General features: G+C 34.2%; 1 long non-coding RNA gene across 2 annotated transcripts in view; it reads right to left on the bottom strand.

The window, feature by feature from the left end:
• LOC141520405 (uncharacterized) overlaps nt 1-18,767 on the bottom strand; it is a 29,131-nt gene extending 10,364 nt beyond the window's left edge. Inside the window, exons 1-3 of one of the 2 annotated variants that reach the window (XR_012477612.1) lie at nt 18,179-18,767; nt 16,978-17,092; nt 5,407-5,513 (exon numbers count right to left, since the gene is read on the bottom strand). This is a non-coding gene — a long non-coding RNA (uncharacterized LOC141520405). The remainder of the gene's footprint in view (nt 1-5,406; nt 5,514-16,977; nt 17,093-18,178) is intronic. The other variant, XR_012477611.1, reaches the window with a different exon arrangement.
• Nucleotides 18,768-21,866: the final 3,099 nt, after the last annotated feature.

The following is a 21,866-nucleotide window of genomic DNA, read 5'->3' as shown; positions in this document are numbered from 1 at the left end:
GTGGGTAAGACAAGTAGTGATAATGAGTTCCCTTTTGTTCCAGCATTAAGTCCATGTCCCAAAGAAGTAATAAAAAGGGGGAAAGAACCCACATGTACAAAAATATTCATTGCAGCTTTTTGTGGTGTCAAAGAATTGGAAATTGAAGGGATGCCTATCAACTGGGGAATGGCTAAACAAGTTATAATATATGAATATTATGGAGTGCTATTGTTTTGTAAGAGATCATTAAAGGCTGGACTTTAGAAAAGAGTAAAGACTAGCATGAATTGATGCTGAGTTAACACTGTACATATTAACAATATTTTGGGGTAGATAAATTATGATGAATGAAGTTCTGCTCTGCAATTCAGTGATCAAAGACAATACTGAGAGAACCATTATGGAAAACATCATCCTCATCCAGAGAAAAACTATGGAGTCTGAATGCAGAGCAAAGAATACTATCTTCACTTCTTAAAATTTCTTTTATGTTTTACCTTTCTTTTCCATGGCTTTGCTTCCCCTTGGTTCTAATTCCTCTTTTACAACATGACTAAATGGAAATATGTTAAACATGAATGTACAAGAACAACTTATATTGGATTGTTTACTGACATGGGGAAAGAGGAAAGGGAACATGATAGGAAAAAATGTGAAATTCATAAACTTGAAAATAGATGAATGTCAAAAACTATCTTTGCATGTAATTGAAAAAAATAATAAAAGGAAAAATAAGAAGTGATACAAACTTCTGAATAAAGAAATGCCAGTCATCACAATGTCCTATTCAAACAACCTGTTGTCATAAGCATATGCATCTCTGCTTCTTTTAAATCTATTTCTTCATGACCTGAATATTTCAATAAGAATGTATCTAGGCAACCATGTGGGCCTGAGAGATTCAAAGACCCAATCAGTCACTGAACCTGGGCGGCAGTGACCAGGGGAATGGGATTGACTAATGAAAGAGAAAAAGGTTTCCTATGGGAGTAGCTTCAGGGATTATGACTTTTCCTGACGGATTAATTCTTGGCTATGATTCTGGAAAGATACCTGTTCTCAAAGCCCATCAAAGAATTATACATAAATGGTATTTCATTAATACTCTCCAAAGGGAGAAGAGGATTTCTACATTCAAGATTTAAAAGATATTTCTTTTCTACATGACTTCGACACATCTTCCTCATCACCACTGATTAAGTTTAAGCCCCATTTTTATACGTAATTTGCAAGTGTAAAGGAGAAAATGCATCCCTAGTTTTTGGGAGGGGGTGTTGTACAAACTATTTCTATTATCCTACCTTAGTAAATGCCCTTTACTAAAAATTGAGACTTCTGACTGACAATTGAGGGAAATACACTGGTGAAGACTCATGAAATCCAGTCTGCCTGATAGAGAATAGTTAGGCAACTAATCTCTGGGCAACAGACCCACTAAATGTGAACAGGAGTTGGGGAAGTAGCTGTAAAGAGATAAGCCACATAGAGTTTGAAAAAAATTGAAAAGTTATTTGCCCAGACTTTGCAAATCATCTCGATATACTGAATCTATTTTTATGTATTGACATTAACAGTCCATGGAACTTTCTGAGAATTTTGCTTTTGATTACTTTACCGAGGACCAGATAAAATACATGTTATCATTGAATAACCTCAACTAATCATATGCTAGACTATTAAATAACCCAGTAATGAAGATGAAATATTTCTATTGTTCTCTTATGGCTTCCAGTTGGGATGTTCTTAAACAAACTTGGAGTCAGTCAAGAGAATTTTCTATTTGCCTGAATATTATGAAATTACGATTTCTCTAAGTTTTTAACAGTTAGTCACTATGTCTCCTACATAGAGTTTAAGGTAGAGTCGGGATAGCAGAAGATTCTGGGAAAATGAGAGGTCATCAGTTTGATTCTTCATTTCCAATGTGCTCACTAACTGTTCTTCGGATAATAGGCAGCAATAGATTTTAATTTTCCTCTTCTCCCTTTGCCTCATTTCAATTTGACATGTTTAATTTTTGTTGCTATATTTTGGTTTGTATCTTTTTTGTACTAGGTACTAACTAGATCAATAAACATATACTGGATTGAAAAACAGAGGATATGACTTTGAATACCAGCTGTGTTTCTTGATGGCTTTTTAACCTTGAGTAGCTCATTCAATCTTGTGGACCTCAGATTTCTCATCTAGGAAACAAATGACTAGGTTGAACTAGATGACTCCTGATATGTTTTATTGCTCAAAATCTACAGTTTAGACCATAGTAGACTAGAAGCACCATACATATTATTTACAACTGTCATTTCACTTGTCCATGAAATTTGACAAAACTTGCTTTTTAAAAATTACAAAAGTCAGCGTTAAAAGAATTATAGGGAGCCAGGCACATTGATACATTTTTGGTTAACTGTAAACTCAGCTGTTTTAGTTATATAATTTGAATTTACAATGATTTAAGTTGTATAATTTGAAATTATATGAGTGACTCAACTGTCCATTTAAGTTGTAAAATTTGAAATTATACAAGTGACTCAACTGTCCATATCCTTTTATCCCACAATCATACTTGAAGCATACACTCTAAGAAAGTCAAAAATAGAGACAAAAATTATATAGCAAAAATTCATGGCCGCACTTTTTGGTAGAAGTAAAGAACTGCAAACAAAGTGTTTGCCCACTGATTGGAGAATGACTTTAAAAAAACTATGTTATATGAATTCAATAATATTACTGCACAATTAGAAGTAGCAAATTTGAAAAACAGAGAAACATAGGAAGATTTCTAGAAACTGATACAGAATTTAAAAACAGAATAAAGAGAATAATATATAACAATGACTATAGCAATGTAAACTTTTAGAATTCACTAAAAGGAAATTAAATAATTAACTGGCAAATGAGTAAAGATACTAGTAAATAGATAATGAAACATATTATTTTACTCCTCAGAGCAAAGAGATAGGAAATTTTTTAAGATCAGAATTTATAACATGATATGCAGTGATATACATATTTTTTCTTTGTCCTAAGGAAGGGCTTAATCTAGAGGGAAGGTTTCTCCTCCAATCCCAGAGAAATAACTGTGATATATAAAAAAGAAAACAAACTACCAAGACATATAATGATTGATGCTCATTTTGGTAGTCCATGAGTCTTTCTGCTCTGAGAATTTAAAAAATTTATTTTTTAAATTCCTACAAACATTTGGAATATTAAATGACTCTATATACATAATCTATATAGAAGTTAACCTATCTAATTATCTAATTAAATTCACATAAAATCTCCTCTCTTGCCATTATCATCCCCTAAAACAAATAAACAAACCTTATACAACCCAGCAAGGTTTTCAGTACATCTCAAAAGCAATCAAAAAACAGTAATTTTATTTTTCCAAACTGAATTGATATTTCCACAAGTCTAATGGTAGAGGGAAATTTAAGTAGCACTTTACATTAAGATATCATAGTATAATTAAGTATTCTTCAATGTGAGAGTGTATGTGTACCCTGAGATATTTATTTCATGATCCATTGTAAAAAGAAAACATTAAATAAAGCTTCTATTTCAAATTTTATCTAAGATAATGAATTAAAATAAATTAATAAATTTATTAATAATAAAACATATAATCATTCCTTGACATTGGCATCAGTCCTTGGTGTATATATAAGCAAAAGGCAGCATGTCGTGTATGGCATATAAAGTGACCTGAGAAAAATGTGGAATTTCCAGAGCAAGGAGATTAATAGTAATGTTCTCATTTATCCATTCACTCTCAGAATACTTTATGTGTCCTGACTTAAGTGTATTTACATATTATAGTTGTAGTTAAACTAACCCTCACATAACAGAAATGTTCCATACAGAAATTCCTGCAAAGAAACTGTTATTAAAAATATTACTATTACTAATAATATGAATACAAACAAGCAACAAAAAATGGCAAGGTTGGTACTTCTATTATTTGAACAAGCACAATTTAATTAGCAACATTACAAGAAAAAAAAGAATTTTATCAAGATAGTCAAAGTTATCATGAATTGTCATACACTATGAGTAACTCTAAGAGCTTCACTTTAAGTTTATCTTGTGTTTTCTTAATAAACACTCCACCTAACAGAACTTTTAAAAACTAGGTTTTTGTTACTGAAAATTATATAAATTTTCACATATTTAAAAATTATATCTACATGTTTAAAAGAGTGAAATTAAAGTTTTCGTATCCGTCCAAGAATTTTTCCAAATGAAGATTTTCATTGAGTTTTGAACTATTTATTAAAAATACAGAAAAGGCACTTAGATACAAAATCAGACAATATTTAGGTTCAAATCATAGCTTCCATGTTTACTAGTGAAATGATTATAGGCAAACTTACTCTTCTGAGGCTCAGTTTCCTTATCTGCATGGTGGAGATTATAATACTTGTATGCACACAAAGGTGTTTAAAGAAAGTACTTTGTAAATGACTAATAAAATAACTAATAAAAAATGAGTTAACTGTTTAGGCAGAGTTCAGCACCCCACTACAAGAATTTGTTTCATCTAAATAATTCTCCTTATAATTTTAGTGATTATCTTCTATTTTGCCAGCTGGATGCCATGGATAATTCCAATAGTTGGCTCTCATTAGCTTAGGTCTAATCATACCATAGTTGTCTTCATTATACAGATAAGATAATCAAGGACCAGAAAGATGAAGTTATTTTCCTAGTGTAATTTGAACCAAACTTCTCTTGCTCCAAAATTAGTTTTCTCCAAGGGGTTTCAATTCACTTAAAATGTAATCTGATAAATTCTGGGCATGCAGAAGGACTATGGTAGAGCAGGTGTTTTGCAGGCTATCTCCAGTAGTTTTACCAATAATATTTCAATAAGCTATGTGTAAGGAATTACCTAACTAGGACAAAACCGTCTCTGTCATCAGAATTTCCAAGCAGAAACAGATAACTTTTCATTTAAATAAGTGATTCATGCATGAATCCTTATCATGGGAAAGTTTTTACTTTAAAAAGTGTATAGTGCTTGTGGTGAGAGAATCTCAGGTAAAATATTGGCTCTGACTTATTCACTTAATCTTCGGCCTATTGGGGTCTCAATTTCATAATCTGTGAAATGAAAGGTTTCATCTAGAAAATCTTTAATTGCCTTCCAGTTTTATACTTTATGAAATACTCCTCATTCTAATGTTTCTACATTATAAAAAACACTAAAATATTAGTCTTGTCCAAAGGGATGATTTTGGCAAATAGATTGGGGCAATGTGCTAAGAAAAAAATCATAACCAAACATCTTATAAATATATTTTTGATGGAACAGTTACACCTGTAGAAGAAGTCTTGTCACTTGACAATGACACACTTGATATATAGAAAGACACAGGTTCTAATGATAGAGACACAATATATTTGTTGCTATAGTACCTTGAATGAATCAGTTGACATCCCTGGGCTTCAGCTTCCCAGGTTCTATAGCTTTCCCTTTGTGTTCAAAGATGAAATATTTCACGATATTATTATAAGAGATGATCCTGAGGGGGGGGGAAGGAATAAAGAGTGATTCATACCCCTTTCTACACCTTCAAAATGTGCTTTGGTTTGTTGTAAATATAGGCACTTTGGTCTCCATAATGTTTTTGTTCAGAAAGAGACATCCCATCTGTGATTACTAGATGCCAAGAAAATCTGTTAGTTGTTGCTATTTCCCAGCATGCCAAAATTTGGCTGTTTTGCTTTAAATACTTTGGTGTGACCTTACAAAATGGTTTTTATTCTCCTAGCTTCCAGGGGCCTCCTCTTTAAGATCACAGTCCAGTCATTTTTTCAGTCATATCTGACTTTTCATGACTCCATTTGGGGTTTTTTTGGTAAAGATATTGGAGTGATTTGCTTCTCCAGCTCACTGCCATTTACAGAAGAAGAAACTGAGGCAAACAAAGTTAAGTGACTTGTCCAGGGTTAATTTGAACTCAGAAAGCTGAGTCTTCTTTCCTGTTTAAAATCACTTAGAAATGATTCTAAATCATCCTCTAAAGTCTCATCATAGCATTATTTGACCCTGGATTCTAAAAAGTTATGCCTATGGAGCAAAAATTCAGTGGACCCTAATATGCTAGAAAAACTTTAAATATGAACCTTGTTTAAAAAAAAACTTGCTATATACCATCTGAGGACCAGACTAGAAGGTAACTTTCAGATTAATGGATTTGGGGCAGTCATATAAACTCATGAAGACCAATGCTAAAGAGAGGACTGTTTGCAAAAATTAAAAATGGAACAAATAACCACCATGGATGTTTCAAAATACAAAAAATTAATTCTGTCACCAGTTTCTTGGATGTTCAGTGGATTTATGAACTCTGTATTCCAGGATTTGTCATAAGTGATCCTAGACAATTTGGTGTAATGGAAATACCAATAGATTTAAAATTTAAAAATACTTCTTAATTCAAGTCATGGTTCTATCTTTTGGTCCAGTTTCTGGTCTGGTCTTTTACTAGCTGTATAGTATTAACAAAACAATCTTACTTTTATGAACAAGATTCCTTATCTTTACAATAGATTTGTTACTTGTTATACCCACCTCACAGAGCTGCCATATAAGTCAAAGATTTTATATGTGTATATATATATATATATATATATATATATATATATATATATATAGCTAATCAATAGACTTGTAAATGGTAAAAGTACTATAGAAATGGAATCTATCAAACTTCTGGTTAAGATGATAACTTAAAAAATTATATAGAAACAACTTTCTAACGTAAAACTTGGAAAAATCTGAAAAGAATCCTTAAAAGATCAATGATAAGAAAAACCAGGGAAGCTAGATGGCTTAGTGTATAAAGCACCGGCCTTGGAATCAGGAGTACCTGGGTTCAAATCTGGTCTCAGACACTTAATAATTACCTAGCTGTGTGGGCAAGCCACTTAACCCCATTTGCCTTGCAAAAACTAAAAAAAAAAAAAAAGTAGGTTCCTATATCCAGGTCAGAATTATACAAACACACACACACACACACACACACACACACACACACACACACACACACTAGAGGAGATTTGTCAGCACAAACACCCAGAAATGCAATTGAAGTCAATCAGAATTAGGATCAGAAAGTTAAAAGCCAATAAAAACTTCAAGAAATAGGGAACCAAACTCAAATCCCAACTCTGGGGTGTAAATAATGGAACTAGCCTCCATACGTGGTCCACAGGGAGACATAACCTTGCAATACACACTTCTCAGTCACTGCATTACAAAGTAGAAGATAGGGTCAATTCAGCATTTGGGTGCCAGTGAAAGGGGGAAGGGGTGCACCATGCAGGAGGTCTGACACAAGCTCACTGGAGCTATCAGGAAATAGCAAGTAAGAAAATCAATTCTTCATTGAGAAATATTGGTGGAGAGAAAGACAAGACCGACTGAAGCCAGGAAATGTGGACCACCAGTGAACAGAAGCTAGAAATTGAGAAAAAATGGAGGCATATACCAAGAAGTTTATCAATACCATGATCAATACTGGCACCCAAAATATAGTGGGAATAGCACAAAATAAGGCCCAAGAGTGCTGGAGAAAATGATTTCATGAAAATAAATCATAAATGAAGAACAGGATAAAAAATATGAGAAAACAGAAGAAAACATGAAACAAATAAAATAAATAAATACTATGCATTAAGAGATGTATAAGAACTAAATTCAAAAAAAGAGAATAACACCAATGCAATGTTAAGTTGAACTTCAAAAATAGAATCATAGATTAACCACAAAAACCACAAATCATTAGAAGAAATGAAACAAGAGATGAAGAAAAATAATTATAATATTATAATATAATATAGAGGAATTTCAAGCATTCTTGATAAAAATACAAGAGCTAAGTAGAAACTAGAAAGGTTACTCATTTGCTAAAATGGAGGGGATCAAATAGTGATAGATTTAAATAGGGGAGAAGACAAGTAACCATTCGGAATACTAATATAAATGAGTCACAGAGGAAGCCAAAAAAAAAAAAAAAACACAAGGCCTGGGTCTTAATTTTTTTCTGTTGTTTTTAAAGAAAAAATGGAGGAAACAGGAAATATAGTAGGCAAGAAATAAGACAGAGAGGTAGGAGCTTAATATTTAATATTTAACATAAATTAGTTATATGAGAGTGGTTGGGAGGTAGAGGGTAAATCACTTAACCTTGTTTGCTTTGGTTTCCTCAGCTGTAAAATGAGTTGGAAAAGAAAATTAAAAACCATGCCAGTATCTGTGCTTAAAAAAATATGGTCACACAGAGTCAAACACGACTGAACAACAGCAAACACATGTGTAGGCATTAAGAAACACAGAGATTGGTTGTAAAATACATTTAACTCATCAAAGAAAGACATGATAACTGGTAAAAGAGAGAGGGAGCTTTATTTTAAAATAGAGTCAGAAAAGGAATAGTCACAAGCGAAAGAAACTTCAAATTTAAAAAGTGAACAAGAAGATATAACAACCAATATTAGGGAATGAGGCTTTTTAAAAATTAAAAAGCATGGACAGAGAAGTAGAAAAAGACACCTATAATTACAGATTAAATATTTTTATTAGATTATTTCTCCTCCTCAACTCCTTCTTTGGAAAGAGAATAACAAAAGGAAAAAGAGGGAATAAAATAAGAGATTAGAAGGAAAGAATATGCCACAAGCATAAAAATGAATATGAATTAAATGAATTTTCAGATAAAATTAGTATGTTAAAATATATTCATGTAATGCTAAAAATAAGGTGCTGGAGTAGCTTATTATAATTCTGCTATAATAAAAGGATAGTAATCATGATCTCAAGACAATAATAAAAATAGACATAGTTAAAAAGATAAGCAGAAAAATTCATTATATTTAAAGACAACATAATGAAATTATATTAATATTTAACATGTATGGGATGATTATTACAGCATTTCAATACTTAAAGGGAAACTAATTTAGTTAAACAGAGAATCAAAAAATTATAATAAGGATAAAGTTCAACACACCATTTTCAGACCTAGACAAATCTAACAAAAACAAAAATAAGAAAGAAGTTAAGGACATGATAAATCTTTGGTGATTACTAAATGGAAATATAAAGGAAAATGCCTATTTTAACTTTTCCACGTACTTTTACAAAAATTGACCCTGTGAAAAGGCACAAAATGCCTCATAAACAAACATAAAAAACACAAATATTAAAAGCATTTTTGCTGACTACAACACAATGAAAATTACAGCTAATAAATGACATTTGAAGGAAAGATTAACCAAATATAGACCAAATGATATAATCTGAAAGAACTCGTGAATCAAAAAAACAAATCATAGAAAGAATAGAGAATTCTATTAAAGCAATTCTGACAATGAGGAAAAGAATACCAAAAAATTTGTGTATCTAGCCAAAGTAATTCTTAGAAAAAAAATTCATAATTTTCAACAATAAAATAGAAAAATAATAACTCAATTAATTGGGATAATTGAAAGGGAAAGGACAACCTATTAAAAAAACTCATAATACTTTTTGTCATAGTTAAGAACAGAAAACAAAGTAGAGCCCATCAATTGAGGAATCACTGAATAAACTATGATGTGAACAGAATTAAATTTTACTGTGCCTTAAGAAATGATAAAAGAGGCAGTTCAGAAAAACCTGGAAGAACTTATATGAAATGATTCAGAATAAAATAAGTAGAATCAATCCAACTATTTCTATAATGGCTTCACCAATATAGAGGAAAATAATTGTGATGTGTGTCAAATATATGTATATATGTTCAATGTATATATTTTATATATTCAATGAAATGTCCAATCATAAGTCTATAAGTCTAATGAGAAATCATTATTCAAATCTCTTGGCAGAACAGTGCTATACTTGAGGTTCAAAATAAGCTAATACAGCTTCAAAGATGGCCAATGTGTCATTTTGTTTTGTATGACTATGGTTATTTGTTATAAATGAGGACCCAATTTATTTTGAATTAGGAAGTAATTGAAAATAGTGGAGTAATGATAATTCTGTTTTTAAGAAAAAGATTCACTGAATGTCACTTCAAAGACTGTGAATGGGTCATTAAAAATAAACAGAATGCCCAAAGGTTAATAAAACTGTTCATACCCTTTGACCCAGCAATTCCAATTCTAGGTCTATATCCAGAAGAAATCATAAAAAAAATAGGAAAAGTCCACATATTCTAAAATATTCATAGCAGCTTTTTCATAGTGGCAAAGAATTGCAAATTGAGGGGATGCCCTTCATTTGGGGAATGGCTAAACAAGGTACATGAATACTATGGAATATTATTGTTCTATAAGAAACCATAAATGATTGGGCTCTAGAGAAGCATGAAATGACTTACAGGATCTGATGCTGAGTGAAGGAAGCAGAACCAAGAGAACAATATACACATTAACAACAACATTGTGAGATGATCAACCTTGATGGAAGCAGCTACTCTCAGCAGTTCAAAGAGCTAGGACAACCATATTAGACAGGCTATGAACAATGTTATCCCCATCCAGAGAAAGGAAAACAAAACAAACAAAAAATAAAACAAACCCTCAGAATCAAATGAACACTTTATAAAACTCATCATATATATATATATATATATGTATATATATATATATATATATATATCGCTTTCCCTTATTCCTAAATGACTAATATATAAGCATGTTTATCCAAAATATGTATGTACAATGATAACCTGACTGTTCACCACTGAGGGAGGGGGTGGGAAGGGAGGGCGGAAGGAACTTTCGCAACAAAAATAAACATGTGTATATGGATGAAAATGAATAAATAGATTTGTAAAAAAATAAACAGAAGAGAAGAAAATTCAGAGGGGGCATAGACAAACAAGGTGCCATAGAAAGCTCTATGTGAAATTTAGATAGTATTTTCCTCTTTCTTTTCATTGAACAGAGAAATGTTCACATCTGTTGTTGTTTGTCAAGTTCATAACGATCACAAAGAAAATTAAAATTAATGAATTAATGTGTCTTAAGTGTCTTTGATGACAATGACCTTTATCTGTTTAGATTTTCAAAATTCCCTCATCAATTCAGGATCATTCATTTTTACTCAGATTCATAATTTTGTCAATGTGTGCAACTTATGATGTAAAATATCTCTACATGGATAAGATAAGCCTATAGGACTGAGAGATTAAGTAACTGGCTCATGATCACTATGTATCAAAGGCAGAACTTGAACACAACTCTTCCTCTTTCCAAACCCAGTCTGCTAACATATATGTGTGTGTGTGTATGTATGTATGTATATATATATATATATATATACACAACTGAACATTAACAACATTACATATATATATATGTGTGTGTGTGTGTGTGTCTGTGTATGTGTATATATATATATATATATATATATATATATATATATATATATATATATGTAGGTTATAAATTCTTTTTACACCAGAGATCCTCAAACTTTCACTTTCTTCATACTTTGTCAAGTTGCATTACTCTGCTAATTCTATAAAATGAACTATGATTTATAATATATTTTTTGTTTTGTCTCTGTCACTTTTTGACTTGTATGACCTCAGTTTCTTCATGGTCTGTTCTTGACAGGGAAACCTCCTTAATAATCTCCAGAATCTAAACCAGATTATGGAATGGCAAATTCAATGTGGAGGCAAATTCAGGAGGAGGAGGTTACTGTCTCCTCCCTGGATCAACATTTTTAAATTCAATCATTAGCTTGTTTTCCCTCATCAATGCTTTTAGTGATCCCAAGAACAAGTGCTCTTCTCAGAATCCCTTAAAAAGGATATTTATAGCTAATAAACAGGATATTATAGTTAGTAAATATCCAAGGCCAGGTTTTAACTCAGGTGAAGGTGTAAAGCAAGTCCTTTAACTTCTCAAACTCAATTTCCACAGCCATAAAATTATAACAATTTTATCAATGAGGATCAAATGAGTTGGCATATGAAAAGTACTTTTCAAATATTAAAGAGCTACATAAATGCTGACTATTAGTAGGTTTATCAAATTTCACAAGTTTCACAAAGAGTACTAGTTAATATATTGGATGACAAAAAATGGCATACAAAGATATCAACAAGTTTAATAAAAGACAAATCTAATAAGATTAAATTTAATAAATCCTACACATTGGTTGAAAAAATCATTTGTGCATGTATAAAAAGGGAGATATGACTAAACAATAATTTCTTTTTGAAAAAAGGCCAAAGGTATTTTATTTTACTGCAAGTTCACTATTAATTAACATCATGACATTTAAAAAACCTAATCAATTATTTTTATGGAAAGAGGAAGATTGCCTTTGAGATAAGAAAACCCTATCCTCCAAAGCAGAATAGAATTTTCTCTACAACTTGTAGTCTTTGCTTAGAATCACTATGATATTAAATGACTTGTCTATACACAAAAAGTCAGCATAGGCTGGATTGAATTTAAGGTCAGTTCTCTGTCCACTCTGTCCACCAGGCTACAGTAATGAAAGAATAGTATCCAAAAGGATAGATGTAATGATATATTCTGTTCAGACCAAATCTAGAGATAATGTCCTGTTCTGGATGCTACATTTTAGAAGAGATATTTGCAAACATAATTATGTTCAGAGGAATGTGATGGGGAAGTTGTGGTGATGGAGGGACTCATTAATCTCTATAAACCTCAAGTGGAGGAATTGGTAATCTTTATTCTAAAGAAAATTAAGGGAGGACATTATCATGATTTTCAAGTGCTTAAAGGGCTTTCATGTGGAAGAAGGATTACATTTACTGTACTTGAGCCCAGAGTGGAAAGCGAACAGGAGATAAAATTCAGCACAATTAAAAAAAAACATTCTCAATAATTAGAACTTTCCAAAAATGGATTAGAAATCATTGAGAAGTAGTTGGCTCCCTCATGAGAGTTGATCAAGTGGAGGTAAGATAACCATTTACTGGAAATGTTTTGAAGGTGATCTATAATTCAGAGAAAAGGTTATCTGTGAACATCCCTTGCAACTAGGTTCTGTCATCCTACCAATAGTTCATATTAATACAATTATAATGGATACTAACTCTAAATATTGGTGGATATGAACTCAATATTGTAAAACTAATTTCTCAGGTAAAACTTCAAAAACATGATTTTCCAATTAAAAAAATCCTTTACTGTAAAGAAATGACTTTAATTGCTATTAACTATGTTATTCACTTTTTTGTAATTTCTGACCTATTCCATTCATCTTGTCTTCTTTCTTAGGACAGACACAAATAGAAACTTCAGGGAATCAGAGACAACAGGTCACTGTCATCAATTTCAGGGTCTTTGTTTGACTCCTTGCAGATAAATCACTCTATATCACAAGAAAAAATATTTATAAAGTGTTCTTTAGCCTTTAATCAAAGGGATGAGGGTGCACCTCAATGGGGATTGGACTCTTTTTAGATCCTTGCTAAACTGTAAATTTTTTAAGAAGGTTGATATCTTATTGAAACTCTCTATCTCTTCAATATATCCAACGTGCTCCACATAAGAACTATCTCAGCATTTGAGATAAGAACTAAATGCATCCAAGGCCAGTTTCTTGACAACCAAAATAAAAAAGCTAATCATTTTTTTTAAATTTTTTTTTAGTGAAGGGTTATCACTGATACAAGAAACTCTAGATGGAGAACTCTTTCTACCAAAAGCAGATCAGAATCTTCTCAATAACTTATAGTTTTTCTCTTTAGAGAAAATCAAAATTTTAAGATAAATTCATTTGGAGGTAGGGTAAGAGGGTAGAACTCACCTGTAGGGGCTCAGGGAAAGAAAATGTGCTATTGGTTTACTAGCTTACTAGCAGCTAGGGGGCAAAATGAGTAGCATATTGTTCTTGAAAGACATGAGTTCAAATACTGCCTTGGAAACATACTAGTGTGATACTAGACAAGTCATGTAACCTACTTCAGATAGTTTTCTCATCTGTAAAATGGGATAATAAAAATATTTACCTCACAGACTTTTATAAAAATATATACATGCATGTGCACATATGTATATGTGTACATGTATGTATGTGTTTGTTTTGAAATTATCAAGTGATATATAAATGCTACTTATTATTATTATGACTACATCATCATTATAATTACTACTACTATTACTACTACTGCTGCTGCTGCTGCTGCTGCTGCTGCTGCTGTTGCTCCTGCTGCTGCTGCTGCTATTGCGACTACTACAGAGATTTTATAGCTCTTTAAAAGTTCAGCATCCCTGTTACCGACTACAGTTATGACTCTGCTCTGAACATAATAGGCACTTAATGTTTGTTGACTTGTGAATGATTGACAAGGAGATAAAAGAATTACCTGTAGCTCTTCATTTTATTCAGGTAACATTAATAATTTCTCATAGTGCAACGTATTCAAATTGCTTACACCTTCTAACACCGTTTGCCCAAAAGAAAATGAAATTACAAGCATAAGGGATATAAGTTACATAAAGCATTGGAAATACTGGGAAAGAAAGCTCTGTCATTGCATATATATATATAGAAAAGGCCAGTGCCCATTTGGAGTTTCCCCTACCATAATTCATATTGCAGTCCGTTTAACAATAGTTGTGTTTTTTTCCTTATTTACATGGCACATTTCTTCTGATGAGCTAGAATTATTTTATTTTTAAAATTGATAAAACCTCACACTAACCTAGTAAATTTGAAGATTTTCTTATTCCACTTTTCCATATGGGAAAAAGGAAGGCACTGAACATTAAATCAGTTTCTTAGGAACCATACTAAAGTGTCAAAACAGGAAGACAGTTTTAGTCCCATGGACTCTAGCCCTATTCACTAGCTATTAAATCTGCATGTATCTGTGGTGAAAAAAACTGGATGAAATAATGAGTAAACATGCAAAAATAATCAAGTTGAGAGAAAGAAATTATTGGAGTAAATGTGAAGATATTATTTGGGAAGAAAACACACTTAAGACAAGAAATTTAGCTTTTTCTATTGAGATACAAAGGTATATTGCATTCTCTCTCAGAATTTATTAGCTATGAATTTATTCTCTCTTCCAATGCACTTATATATTTTGTTTTAGCCATATTTATGAAATTTAATATTTTTGGCAAATCATCGTATTTTGAACTAGTTCTTTAGTTACAAAATTTCTTTGATGATTTCTATGTATAAACTAAATCACCACTAAGACTACCCATCTGACCCATATCTACATCATTATCTTGGGTTTTTTATTCAGGCATACCCTGGATCTTATGTAATTTACATAGGTACAAAAATTAAAGTGACATCTTTGCACTTAAACAAAATGTCACAAATTGCTTTATGGAAAAAAGGTTAAAATTAGAGTATTTCCCTCATCCTAGTTCCCTGTTCACTCAAATACTCTCTCTTTGTAATTCATGCCCCTCAAGAGAGCTACAGAATGTAAGGAGTTATTAGCTCCTTAAATGTAGATTAGTATGGAAGAATAGATTCACTCTGATGCTTCTAATTTTGATTTCATCAAAGTCTCAAAGACTTTGATCTCATGTCATAACTTCATCAGTGTCTTTTTTCTTTCATCGGTGATTCAATCAATACTACATATCCTACAATAATGTTTTCTAATGTAAGAAGTGGGAAATGACAGTCCATCTACATTAATCTAGGAAATGTATGTATTTGAGATAGAATCAAAATTGAAATTCAAGAACCTCTTTTGTTTGACCTTTTTTGATTGCAACAATGGTCTCAATGAAAGGGCAGACTCACATAAATTAAAGAGCATAGAGTGGTCTTAATGTCTATGCATATTATATAAGAGACAGGATGCATATAAATTACTAATGCATGAAAGTAATGCATATAAATGAACCACTAATCATGACTCGATCACTCAAACTTTTTTCAAATTGATAGCATGAGCAAAGCTCTGTCTACATTATGAACTCTGCACATACTTTATGACTGATTACAGTAAATCATGTCTCCTTGGATTTCTCCCTCACTATAAAGTATAACAGGCAAAAGAGAGGAGAATTTAAAGCTAATAAAATCAACATAAGTGTCAAAGATCTCTTGTGTATTTGAATGATAAATACTAGGTATTTAAATAAAAATAAAATGCTCCAGAGATTTGGTGTCAGCCAGGACTATGGATAGTTTCAAATATCTTCCATGTCTCTTTCAACATCTATCAAAATTATTCAGCTATTTTCCCACCATACCAGAATTAATTTTGAAATATGTTCTGAGAAGAATCTTTCTTTCTCTGGAAGGAGGAAGATAGAAGTCTTTATTCTTTTCTAAACAAAGTTGGGGAGTTGGTGGGGATGGTAATATCACATCATTTCTAGGAGTTAGTTGTAATTCAATGTGATATTTGCAAAAAATATAGGTAATGGCCATGAATAAATAATAGATGTTGTTGTTGTTGTTGTTGTTCAGTCATTTCAGTTGGGTTTGACTCTGTGACCTCATTTGGAGTTTTCTTGGCAAAGGTACTGGAGTGGATTGCTATTAAATCTCATGGAAGGGGTATAAATTGAGCTCAAAGTCTTTAGGGACCTTTGAAAACTGAATGTAGTTTAAAATTGCATTGAGTCCTCTAGAAAGCAACATCTGATTTTGATGCAGATTAAATTCTACCCAAAAGCAATTTTGCAAGCTCTTCTTTACATCTCATAATTTCACTTTCCCTTTTCAATTATTTTCTTTAATTCCTATGAGCAACAGTGTGATGATTGACTTCCTTTACAAGCTGCAAGAGATGATATATTCTATGATGTAACCATCCTAAACACTCCAAGCTTATAGGGGAAATCTGAAAGACCACAAATGTCTTTTCTAGAGAAAACCTTTATTGACTTCTACCCAGCAATCCTCTAAATTACATAAACAACCCCTTGTATTGATCTCATAAGTTATGGTAATGCTACATAAGCATTTATTTCTCTTGTTTCATATTTAAATAGAATTTCTTTTATGCTAGTAATTACCTGGTAATGCTGAATCAATCTGTAAAATGTGTTTCTAGGATGGCTTCAGAAAATCTTGTGAGTTCCCCTTTGCACAGCCAGCATTTCTTACAGTATAAGTCTGCTGGACTGTTACCTGGCATCATAGAACAAGGAGACAGATACAAGTCACATTTGACAGAGTCAGTGTATATACTGGCATTTAGACAAGATAATCTTTGGATTTATGGTAGATATTCAGAAGTTCTAATATTTTTACCAATTTAGGTGCAAACACAAGGAGCATTCTTTATGCGAATTTACATTTAAAACCCTTGCCTTTTCTGGTCCACCTAGAATTAGAGACTATAAATCTCAACAATTATTCCTTTGTGATATAGTTTATCTGGTTTTAAATCCTTAATTAGTCACACTTGTAGACTCAACTTTAGTTGTTCTAATAGATTATTTTAAGTCCTAATATGATGTTAAAGAAATTATATTTTGCATAATTTCTGAAAATGTGAAAAGATGAAGTCTAAAAAAGTTGTATATTTCTGATAGGAATTGTAGTACAAAATTTTTTTATGGAATGTAGTCTTTTAATTAAAATGTATGGTACTTAACAGGACAGTTTCTATACAGATGAATGCTTACTGATATCATCTTCTATATTTAGACAGATGATCTTTCCAAGAGGAAAATAGAGAGCCAATAAGGAGGATCCCATCAAAAGAGAGGTAAGTTACTATGGTTACTTTTCAAGGGTTTAAGTAACAGTGAAAAGGTGTTCCACGCCAAATGGACCCATCCCAGAGCAGGACCGTGTACATTGTAGCATGTATTTAGACCACCCATAGCTGCTAAATCAGCTTGGGGCTCCATTCTGTCATTCCAGAATGACCTGCATGCATTCCAACGGGTTGCTGGCTGCCTTGAGTCTCCCAGCAGCACAGACAGCATTACAAAGTCAAATGGGTTGGTGAAAGGAGAGGGGATTTTAGAAAAGGGAAAAAAAACTTCTTCCAAAATCAAACCTAAAATGGATGTACAGGTCTCTTAACATGAACCAGTCTTGGTTATTTATGAACAGGAAAATGCTCTATATAATCTAGAAGAAGCTTTGACTTTCCAGCAGAGGTCCCAAACAACATGCCTAGCTCTCCTAGCAAAAACCAAAAGGTGGTTTGGCTAAGCCAAAGGTAATTATACCTAGAAAGTGATAAGCAACTGACTGACATACCTTGCAAGCAGGGACCACCAACCAGGAGACAGATAGTCCACCTGTTTTGCAAAGATGTAGGTGTTCTTCTTGTGTTTTGCCTTTGTACTCTATAGTCTGGCTTCGATTGGGGCTGTTGCTCTTCCGGCTGACTTGGCCAGGGGCAGCAGTCGGGTCGCAAGAAGAGCTGTGTCGGGCAGCGCGGCGGCGGCGGCGGCGGCGGCGGCGGCGGTGGCACCAGCAGCGTGGACTCACAGCCTTGGGCTCCTGCAGGTTCTTTCAGTCACTGAAGCCTAGCTCACCTCCCCTCCCTTAGAGCAGGAGGCGGACGTCCAGCTGTTCTCTTCTCGTATTGGACCAGAGGGAGCAGATGTTACCCCGTTGCTAGGAGAGTTGCTAGGAGGTGATGACGCCCCTCAGCATCTCAGAAGCAACTTGTGTAGGTTTGATTTTTTGGCCTGGGGTACCCTAATAGAGCTGAGGCAGGAAACGCGGGGTGGAGAATGGGAACGAAAAGGCAGAAAAGGGAGTAAAGGTAGTGACTGCCTAGGACTAGGAGGAAATTTGAGACTGAAAAGCAGCAAGTTGGAAATGAGATGGAGGAAGGGCTTAGATGTTTAAATCGGGCTTGAGACGAAAATGCAAGGAACCTCTCTCTCTCTCTCTCTCTCTCTCTCTCTCTGTGTGTGTGTGTGTGTGTGTGTGTGTGTGTGTGTGTGTGTGATTTAAAGAAGGGATCTGGTGGAAAGAAGGATAAGGGGAAGGCAAGGGGGAGGGGAATGTACACACTTCCTAGACGAGCAAAGCCTAATAAGATAGTCAAGAAGACCTGCTGGTTCCTCAACCCTGCACCCCAGCTAGAGTAGTGGGAATGTTCTCTCCAACCCCAAATGGAGACAGGAGGTACCTTCTTTCCAGCCTCACTCAGCAGGGCCCGAGTGAGATGGAGGATCCAAAGTGATCCTCTGGGAAAACCCCATAAGTGTATGGGCTCTACCACACTCCCGGCTCCATCGGTGCCTCCTAAGCCCCTAGAGTAGGCTCCTGGATCTAGAGAGGTTTTCCTCAGAGTGTCTTGCTGTCAGGCCTGGGAAGGAGAGACACAGTTCAGGGAGGGATCAGTTTGGATGATTTGTCCCAAACACTTGAGAGAGAAACTGGCAAGGAGACTGGAAGTGGAGAGTGGTGAGAAAGGAAGAAAAGGGAGGGAAGAGAGAGGAAGGGAAGGAATGTAGTGCTAAGAGGAGTGCACAGGAAGTGGGGAGTAATTGTAGAATCTGGTGTTTCTGAACCTCCAAAATGTAGGAGAGAGATCGAGAGAGAAAGAGACAAAGAGATGGAGACAGAAACAGACACAGACAGACTGAGATTGTGTTGGATGAAAGACAAAAACACACAGAGAGGAGAGACAGACAGACAGACAGGTAAGAGACACAGATGGAGATAGGGACCTAGTTTCTAATCTGAGTCTTTCACTTACTTGAGTATAACATCTCTGTAACCCTCAATCTTTCCATCTGTTAAATGTGACCAATATTACTAATCTGCTTGCATAATGGATAGTGCTGGGCTCAGAATCAAGAAGAGGATCTCAGTCTGACTCTTACCTCAGACACTTAATAGCACTGTGACCCTGAGCAGGTCACTTAACCTCAGTTCTTCATCTGGAAAATGGGGATAATAATAGAACCTACTTCACAATGCTGCTGTTAGGATCAAATGATATGATAAATACAAGTGTTTTGCCAATCTTTAAGTGCTATATAAATGTTAGCTATTTTTATTACTCTCAATAATCTGGACAATGCTATGATAATAGCTGTCCAGAGGCTGCTACAATACTAGCTGTTAGACTTACCACTATCACAAAAAGGTGCTTCCCTTTGTCCTCTCTAACCCTTCCCTCCAATGTATCTGGAAGAGAAAACAGAGATGAATTTGTAGGGGTTGTCATGGAAGCAAATCAGATCCTGCTCCTGACATTCTCCTTCATTACCCTCCCAGCCCCAGAAAAATAAATTTAGGACCAGGTTTCTCTGTCTGTGTCTAACTTGTATTCCATGCACTAACACTGACCATGTACCACCACTTAGTAGCATACTACTAAGAAAAGACTTCAAAGGAGAGGCTGCCTTGTGTAGTGTCACTCCAACATCTGAAGCATAATTTAAAATACCTTTGGAACACTACCCTTGTCCAAAGTAGCTGCCCTAGAGTGTTGGAAATATATTACTGTCATGCTGCCTGGAATCCCACCAATTAAGAGATGCATTTGTGTTAATGAGTATCCCCTTTCAAAATGCAAATATCCTGTCCCCTACAAATTAGTTCCTGTAACTGTAAGGACTGTAGAAGACTATCAGTCCTTCACTTCTTAGTGTAAATTTAACCAATTCACCACTTCCCCTACACACACACACACACACACACACACACACACACACACACACACACACACACACCGCTAAATAAGAGAATGGAAATTTTTAACAGAATGGGAGAAGTGGAGGGTGTAGAGATAATTTTGCAGCCTAGAGCAGTAGTCAGAAGTCTTCATGAAAGTATTCAGAGTTAGAAACTGACAGGTAAAAAGAGGGACAAAGAAAAGGAAGTGAGAAGTCATCATAATGATCCATAGAATTTAGCCTGTAGTTGTGCTTACTGGGCTGAGAAATTATATATATTCACTGAGATTTGAAGTAGATCCTCAAAATGTCCTCCCTGATGGCTGAGAAGACAAGTGAATAGATTTGGGGAAATAGGGATGAAATCAATGAGAAGATGACTGGAACACTGGCAGTGCCACTTTCTACCAACTGAGATTCCTCAACAATAGAGTGAATTTAAATGCACTTACTCCTCAATTCTGCCTCTTAACATCCTCAGATGCCCTCAGGCCTCTACTCCAGTGCCATTTCCTTTCCAAAATCCTTCTTAAATATCACCCCCCATCACAGACAGCTTAATACACATTTAGTGTGTCTGCATTATATTTATGCATCTGATTAAGTTTTATTTACCATTAGAATATAAGCTCCTTGAGAGCAAAGATTGGCTTTGGTTTTCTTTGTTCTGCCAATCTTACACCAGTATATTTTGATCAATTAATAAACCATATGATGAATTGCATTATATTATTTAGCTCATGGAAAGTCCAAGAATCCCTACCAAGGCTCCCATTCATAAGTGAAGACCCCTGGAGTTTGAGTGCATGTCCCTTCAGGGTACTAGGGGCACTTTGAAAGAATCTCTGAGGTGATTCTCTACTACCATCAACTCAAAGCTCTATCGGTATGACCCACCCTATCGTCAAACTATATTTGACAATAAGTCAGCCTTAAGTAGACTTTATAAAAGAGTGTTTTAGGGTAGTACATTGAGTAGTGAAACCATCACCAGTTGTCCTGACCAATGAAAGTCTTAGCACTGAACTCTTATGACTGTAGAAGAAAGTGGATTGATAAATTTATACAACTCTGCCTCACCTAAATTCAAGTCAAGACATCAACCTCCTGATGTCTTTGGTCCTCTTCAAGAATGAAGGATGAGGGGTGGCTAGGTGGCGCAGTGGATAAAGCACTGACCCTGGAGTCAGGAGTACCTGAGTTCAAATCCAGTCTCAGACACTTAATAATTACCTAGCCGTGTGGCCTTGGGCAAGCCACTTAATCCCATTGCCAAGCCAAAACCTAAAAAAAAAAGAATGAAG

This window comes from Macrotis lagotis, chromosome 4, assembly GCF_037893015.1.
Source record: "Macrotis lagotis isolate mMagLag1 chromosome 4, bilby.v1.9.chrom.fasta, whole genome shotgun sequence".
In the NCBI taxonomy this organism is placed as follows: Eukaryota; Metazoa; Chordata; class Mammalia; order Peramelemorphia; family Peramelidae; genus Macrotis; species Macrotis lagotis.
This window is presented reverse-complemented; position numbering and strand designations above follow the sequence as displayed.